Source organism: Podarcis erhardii (assembly GCF_964252035.2).
Source record: "Podarcis erhardii genome assembly, chromosome: 7".
Lineage (NCBI taxonomy): Eukaryota > Metazoa > Chordata > Lepidosauria > Squamata > Lacertidae > Podarcis > Podarcis erhardii.
The window spans coordinates 81,059,399-81,066,963 of record NC_138511.1 but is presented as its reverse complement, the minus strand read 5'-3'; the positions used below and the strand labels follow the sequence as shown (position 1 = coordinate 81,066,963).

Here is a 7,565-nt window from a genome sequence, read left to right as displayed (position 1 = left end):
CTCAAATGACATGCCCCCCCTTTAACCTGTGGCACCCTCAATTTCACCACCCAGGAAGTGAAGCCCCATCAGGTGACTCCAGAATTCAAAGCTCAGCAGTGAAATTGGATTAGATTTCCAGAAGTCCAGACAAATTTGCCAGATTTCTCTGATAGTCAGAATCACAAACTTATTAATTTTTGGTAAGGGGAGACAAGTGTCTGTCCAGTTTCCTTTGTTGTACAGTAATAAAATGCACAGTGACTCATGATCTAGATGTCCTCTGTCCCATTAAATGCACTTGTTTGGGGTACAGAATTGGTCCACTTGCTCTTTAAAATAAGTTGGTTGGAGTTAAGAGAGTCCCATGGACTGTAAAAAGATCAAACCTATCCATTCTGAAGAAATCAGCCCTGAGTTCTCACTGGAAGGACAGATCGTGAAGCTGAGGCTCCAATACTTTGGCCACCTCATGAGAAGAGAAGACTCCCTGGAAAAGACCCTGATGCTGGGAAAGATTTAGGGCACAAGGAGAAGGGGACAACAGAGGACGAGATGGTTGGATAGTGTTCTCGAAGCTACCAGCATGAGTTTGACCAAACTGTGGGAGGCAGTGGATGACAGGAGTGCCTGGGGTGCTCTGGTCCAGGGGGTCACAAAGAGTCAGACACAACTAAACAACAACAGAGTTAAGAGCAGGTGGGGGGGGGGATTGCAGGTCTGTGTCCAGAGGAGCTTGCAGATTTAAGGGACTATCTTTTACTGGGACTGGATATACACAAGCACAGCTCCATGTCCTTTGCTTTTGTTTCACTTGTGATGCTGATGAAAGTCAAAGATAGAAAGTCAAATTTGGGGGTGGGAAGGCTAAGGTAGGAAGGCTAAGGTCTCTTGGGACATGATATATAATTGGGGGGGGGGGGAATCAAACTGACTTTTCCAAGAGTCCAGAACCCTTCTGGCAGGGGATAGTGGTCAGCAAAATTCCAAAGTCTGTTTATGTATGCAGCTGTATTCATGTATGCAGGTACAGTGGCAAAGGATCCTTATGCTCAGAGGTGGAAAGTTGTGAGAATACCCTGAAAGGAAGAATGAATGGTGAAAGTCTTAGAATTGTATTTTAATATTCTGCTGGAAGCCACCCAGAGTGGCTGGGGAAACCCAGCCAAATGGACGGGGTATCAATAATATATTTATTATTAAATTATTATTATTATAATTTGCAGAGATGGCAAAGGTAAAGGAGGAGAGGCTGCTACAACCGAGGCCCTTCCCCACATAATGCATTACATCTGAGGGGCAAGCAGAGGGCAAGGCCTCCTTGGGCGGCATGGAGGGGGGAGTGCAAGGAGTCTAGATTTCGCTTCTACCCCAAAAATCTTTTATGTTGGTGTCTAATGTTGCCACTTTCTAAAATTTATTTATTGGTGCATGCTTTTCTCTCATAAATGTACCAAACATGAAATAAAATAAAACTGAGATTATGGGGTATTCTCAGGTCAGTGTAGGATATACATGCTGTGTCTTGTTCGTGATGTGGCTGTGGAACTTCCCATTCTTCTGATAGAAAATGTTGTGGGGGGTCATGTGGGGACCAAAATGGGGTGTTTGTCAGTTGTGTGGAGTGAGAAATGTCCATGTTTTCATCTGAGGAATGTTGGAGGGTGTGCAGTGGCTCTTGAACATCAATATGAAGCTGTTGGGAAGAGTCAATTGGAGTTTTGGAGTGAAACTCTGGATTGGTGCCTGGATGCCATGGAGTGAAACTCTGGATTGGTGCCTGGATGCCAACAAACTGAGCTTGAACCTTGAAAAACTGGAGGCCTTATGAATGAGTGATTTCTGGGTCTTGAAGATAGGTCAATTACTTGGCAGCCTGGACACAGGGGTTCATGCACTGGTAACTTCAAGACTTGATTATGGCAGCATGCAGTGGGGCTGTTTTTGTATCAGGTCCAGAAGCTGCAGCTAGTGCAGAACACAACAGCCAGAGTGCTCATAGCAGCAGGCTACTGGCTACATTTCACTCTGTTTCTGAGACAGTGGCACTTGTTGCCAATTTTCTTCCAGGTCACATTCAAGTTGCTTAAGTTTATTTCCACAGATACCTGAGCAATGTGAGCCCAAAGTGCCTCGAGGAGTGCACAAACCCTTATGCTACACCTCAAGCAGTGAGATCCTTTGATTGGGGCAATTCTTGTAGCTCCCTACACATCTGAGGTTTAGTCAGCCTTCAATTCACAGGAAGCCTTTAGTGCAACAGGAGAGAGAAAAGCTGTTACAGTGGTGCCCCGCAAGACGAATGCCTCACAAGACGGAAAACCCGCTAGACGAAAGGGTTTTCCGTTTTGGAGGCGCTTCGCAAAACGAATTTCCCTATGGGCTTGCTTCGCAAGACGAAATGTCTTGCGAGTTCCTGCAGGTTTTTCCCCTCCCTCCCTTTTCCTAAGCCGCTAAGCCGCTTATTAGCTGATCCGCTGATAAGCTGCTTATCAGCGGATCCGCTAAAAGCCGCTAAACCGCTAATAGCGCTAATCCGCTAAGCTGTCAATGGGCTTGCTTCGCAAGACGAAAAAAACGCTATACGAAGAGCCTCACGGAACGGATTAATTTCGTCTTGCGAGGCACCACTGTATTCCTTTCTCACAGTACTAGAATTTGTGGGCAGCCAATGGCAGTGAATGTTGGAAGATCTGAGAAAGATGGAAGAAAGTGCTGCTTGAAATAGCAGATAGTTAAACTCTGGAATTTGCTCTCAGGAAGTAAAGATGGGCAGCAATGTGGATGTGTTTGATTGAGGATTAGAAGAAAATAATGGGGGATAAGGCGAACAATGCCTACTAACCAAGTTGGCCATGTTCTTCCTCAAATGTTGGAGACAGTATTCCTGTGAATGTCAGTTGGTGGGAATCACAAGCGGGGGGACGGGATGGAACCAACTGGTGTTGCTGTCCAGTCCTGCTTTGAGGCTTTGCACAGGCATCTTGCTGGCCATTGGGACAACAGGGTTCTGGAACAGCTGGACTGGTTCAGCAGGCTGATGCAAGCTGTGCCAGTTGAAGCTTGTGGGAAATCTAACATTAGCACAAATCTTGATCGCCTCAAAGTGGAAAGGGATGCTTTGATGGGGGTTACGGAGCATGGCTGCTGTGGTGAAACGGGATGCACTACCCCTGACAACAAGGGAGCACAAAGTGGACACAGTTAAATTTGACATGGAAGGCTGGCCAGGGATTTCAAACCTGAAATCTAGCTCCCATCCCCAAGCACTATTATTTCCCCCAACAAATGTTGCATTTGGATAAATGATACAACACACATTATTTGCCATATATATTTATTTTGGACATGATTCAATGACTTCATTTGCACATGAAAGTCAAATACAGCCTGTCTTTGAGGAGGAGCTTCTAGACTTCTGGAAAGAAAGCCTGGGAGTCCTCAGGCTGAGACCACCCCTGCTTCAACCACTAGGCCACCAATTTCCATAAATGGTGGCTTTTCTGGGCGGTGGAGGTTTGCCTTCCCTCAGCTACAGCTCATTGGTATCCTCGTCCATTGCTTCAGTGCACTCTGCTTGAGTGACCTCAACTCCTAATGATTCAAGACCAGTCTCCATCATCCCCTCACCGTAGTCACACATACTAGCTGTTGCACAGCCTCGGACAGCACCCATCACGGTGCTTCCCCCTGTTGGGAAAAAAAAAATACATATGCTGTTGGGGAAAAAAAATACATACCCTCTCCCTCAAATACAAGGGTGGGGAACTTTTTTCAGACCAAGAGCCTTTTTTCCAGTCTGGGTGACCTTCTGGGAGGTCCACATGTCAATGGAAATATATGTAAAATTCACCTTTACACAGCAGGCTATTTCCTAGATACATTCAAACCCCCCTCTTTGTCCTCTGTCCAGGGGCAACAATCCAGCCAGGCCAAAGCATACAGGTAGGGTATGAAGTGGGGCTTGTGAAGGCTGTGGCTTAGGGAGAGGTGGTGTGGCTAAGGAGGATCCGAAGGGCCAGAGAGAGAGAGTCCTAGAGCCTTCGACCCCTGGGCCTGTGGGTCTCCATCCTGTCCCCCCAATGAAAAGTGCCATTTTAAGATGTATTTTTATTTAACAAAATCTATAAATCGCTTGATTGCTGTAAAAACTGCTAGGGGTTTACAAGAAATACTTACATTAGCAATAAAAGTAGTTAAAACCAGTAAAACATTTAAAACTCAATCAAATGAACAGCAAAAGGGAATAGACCATGTCCCTATCTGAATAGGGTTTTAAGGTATTTCTGTGGGGGAAATGGAATAAACTGGCACAGGGTTTCAGACAAGAACTGCAGAAATCACTAGCCCCTTCCCTGTATTCTCCTCCTCCCACCTCCCTGTGCACACATCCCTCCTCCTTGGGCTCTTGCCCATCCCAGACACACTGTGAGGGCAACGTGGGTCCCCTAATAACTTTCAGCATGCTTAATAAACAAAGTATCCCAGCGAGAAGGTGGGGAGGGGTATTACTCAGAAGGGTGGTGGGAATGGGTGATTGGCAGATAGCTGTGATGAGCCACCCAATCTTACACAACTCCTAACCCACAATAATACTACTACCAGACTTAACACGGACACTGGCTCCAGAGCCTGCAATAAACCCAGATGCCAACTTTGCTGCCACATACACCCAGACAACACCATTACTGGCCCCAACAACATCACACATACCATCTCGGGACTATTTAATTGCTCATCGTCTAACATTGTGTATGCCATCAAATGCCAACAGTGTCCTTCAGCTCTCTATATTGGACAAACAGGCCAAACCTTACGCCAAAGGATAAACGGACATAAATCTGACATCAGGAATCACAAGACAGAGAAACCAGTAGGAGAACACTTCAATCTCCCAGGACATTCTATACAAGATCTCAAAGTAGCTGTTCTATTACAAAGGAATTTCAGAAATAGACTGGAAAGAGAAGCTGATGAATTGCAACTTATTACCAAACTTAAAACGATGGAGAGACCTGGTCTGAACAAAGACATTGGATTCTTATCTCATTATACATGACAAAGCCATTTTTCACCTTCTCACCCCTTGCTTTTTCCTGTAAGACCTATTGCAGTCGTTAAGAGTCGTCAACAGGCTCATCACAGCTATCTGCCAATCACCCATTCCCACCACCCTTCTGAGTAATACCCCTCCCCACCTTCTCACTATATAGAAAGATCTGGTGACTTCTGTTTCAGTGTATCTGAAGAAGTGTGCATGCACACGAAAGCTCATACCTAGAACTAACTTAGTTGGTCTTTAAGGTGCTACTAGAAGGAATTTTTTTATTTTGACTATGGCAGACCAGCACGGCTACCTATCTGTAAAAGTATCCCAGCGTCTTTTAGCAGAAGCCATGACTGCTCAAAGTAGCATGATACTTCCATAAAGATGGGGCCCTAGCTGCACTCCATTATACAAGACTCACCAAACTTCATGCGACCCCCAGCGTAGAAGCATTGATCCTCCTCATTTCTGCAGCTAATGGTCTTCCAGCCCTCGCACTCGTCTGATAAGGTGGAGAAGCAACTCGGGCACTTCAGCCCATTGGGCTCCCTAGTCTCATACTCAGGCACTGGAAAACAATCACCACACCAACATTGCATTTAGTCAATCTATTGCTTTTGCATATGCAAACCACAACTTGCTGTATTTGATGGGTGGGAATTGTACTCCTCCTTCAAAGAGTGATTCCTACCACCTTCCAGCACTTCTCCAAGTGGAATGCTTCAGCCATGCTCCATTCATCCAGGACTACATCAATGCATGGTGCAAGAGATTTCTGACTGGGGCCACATTCACAGCATACATTTCAAGCACAGGGATACCACTTTAAGCAATTGGCAGCCACAGATGCACACAAATGATGATAAAATACTACAAAATGGCCCTCTTCCCGAGAGGGGGAAAGAGAAAGAAAGCTCTTAATAGATTTATCCTTAAAAAATCACTTCTGGGAAAACATCTGCTTAGTTTTGGTAAAATAATGATTTCACCTAAGAAAAAATGGTAGCTAATAAGAACTATTGTGTGGGGTTTGTTTGTTAATCCATAGCTCTGTGAGGGGAATAGGGGTTTCCCAATTAATTCTCAGCACCCTTAAGAAACTACCACTCCCAGAATTCTTGGTCCTAGTGTTGTTATAGTGTTTACAATAAAAAGATACACCAGGGTGTTGGGAATACTAAGGCGAACCACAAAATGGTGCTGCCTCCCACCAAGAAGGGAGGGGTGAGTGAAGATCTACACCAGGAACAAGGGAATGTGAACATCTACATCAGGAACAAGGGGTGGGGGGAGGAGACCAGAGTTCAAATCTGTACTTGAGCCATGACACTTGCTGGGTGACCTGGGGCCAGACACTGCCCCTTAGCCTGACCTATTTCACATGGGTGTTTGAGGCTAAAATGGTGAGCAGGAGAGCCAGACACACCACCTTAAGCTCTTTGAAGGAAAGAGTAGGGTTGTAAATATCAGAAGCTGCTGCAGGAGAGGGACTGGAGTAACATCATGTGAGGAATGTTTCTAGGACTAAGGTAAAACTGTGAAGCTCCCTTGTAATTTTTGCTCATGAATGCTGCATGTTGTTCAAGTCATCTTGTTATTGATACATGGTTTTTGGTTTTGTTCTATGTGCAGTTTTTCTTTTACTATGCTATGTTATTAAATAATGCTGATATCCTCTTAGAAAGCCCTGTTCTGTTGGCGAAGGCAGAAGCCCACGTTGCAGATGTTTGTTGAAGGCCAGAGGTATCATACTGCTTTCTCACTCACTGGATCACCAGCTTTTTGTGGTGAGTGGTTTGCATGTTCTTATGACCTGTGTGAGCGAAGCCATCAGGAATCCTGTGCTCCTAACAGGGTCACCCAAGGTGGTAAGGTCAAAGGGAAGGAGCTAGACAAAGAATGATCCAAAAAGTTCTCAACGGCAGAACAGGCGGATGATAACAAGCAGTATGTTACAACGGCTGTGAAGGTGGATAAGGGCTGCAGCAGATAGGAATCTACCAGTTCATTGTGACTACTCATGCCATCGGAACAGAGCCCTACTGCGAAGATTGTACCTTGGTCAGCATGCACTGATCTACACACATAAAACAAATTCACGTACTGGTGTCTTCCAAAAACCCATCCCAAACTCAAACCCCAAAAGTCCCCTGACGATCTGCAAATGGTAACAGGAAATCTGGAAGCCCCTAGTCATGAACAAGCACATGGGCGGTAGATACATATTCAGTCACTCTGACCCAAGGAATGAGGCAGTTGAGCAGCTCGGAAGCTGTATCCATGACTGAGCAGCCCTTTTTAGGATCCACTCTGCTCACCCTGGAAAGGGGGAGGGGCTAGAAAAGGTGCCCTAAACATAGTCTGCCTCCCTTTCCCCCTGACTGGATGACTGCGCCCAGTGGGGTCACCACCTAGCGGTTGTAAAACACAATTGAATTTTGGAACATGGAATATACAGACGTTGTCAGATAACACAGATAGTGAGTGTTCTGAATGCAGAACTGCCATCATTGCAAGAGAGCTGCAATGTTTTGACATC

At 45.5% G+C, this 7,565-nt stretch overlaps 1 long non-coding RNA gene across 1 annotated transcript in view; it reads left to right on the top strand.

Annotated features, from left to right (window-relative positions):
• LOC309346271 overlaps nt 1–7,565 on the top strand; it is a 172,220-nt gene that overhangs the window by 129,812 nt on the left and 34,843 nt on the right. The gene's annotated exons all lie outside the window — the stretch shown is intronic.